The sequence below is a fragment of the Fulmarus glacialis genome, unplaced genomic scaffold (genome assembly GCF_000690835.1).
Source record: "Fulmarus glacialis isolate BGI_N327 unplaced genomic scaffold, ASM69083v1 scaffold9911, whole genome shotgun sequence".
Lineage (NCBI taxonomy): Eukaryota > Metazoa > Chordata > Aves > Procellariiformes > Procellariidae > Fulmarus > Fulmarus glacialis.
In genome coordinates this window covers 17043-17728 of record NW_009193387.1, presented here as the reverse complement: position 1 = coordinate 17728, position 686 = coordinate 17043, and positions in this window count along the sequence as shown.

The following is a 686-nucleotide window of genomic DNA, read 5'->3' as shown; positions in this document are numbered from 1 at the left end:
ACGCAGGCACGCTGAGCCGCGCACGGTGCCGGCAGGGGAAGCGAGCAGAGCCTGGCTCGCTCCTCCAGCGGGCAGAGGGGCTGCTCGTCGGCTGCCAGCCGGGGTTTTTATTACGAGCTACCTACGGGGAGAGATTCCCAGAGTCGTCTCTCCACCGTTCACCCCCCCAGCTGGGGTCTCTCTGGCAGCTGTGGATAGGGAAGCAAATCCAGGTCGGCAAGGGATGCAGAGAGGATTTTGCCCCGGCAAGGCGGCGGTGGGGCTGGCGCTCGCCAGGAGCCCCGGGGTCACCCCGCTTTGGTGCCAGCTGAGCAGATGGCAGAGATGTCCCTTGCTGGGGGTGGCTGGGAGGGGACCTGGTGACCACACATGTCCCTGGGCCAGCAGCTTTCCCCGTTAGAAATGAAGCTGCTTGCTGGAGGAGTTCCCCAAGGACTAGGGTTTGCCTGCAGGGGCTCTGCCCACCACTGACCTGGGCTGGTGATGCCCGGCCAGGGGCATCTCAGGGGAAAAGAGCCCTTCCTCTGCGGGCTGTGCTCCCCGCAGGTGTCTGCCCCCAGGGGGGGAAATGGCTGCAGAAGTCTGAAAGCTGTAGAGAATCCTGCAGCTTCAAGTGTGTTTCCTTATAACATCCCAGCAATCACGATACCTGGGGCTGGCTGAATTATTGCAGGTCACAAAAATGC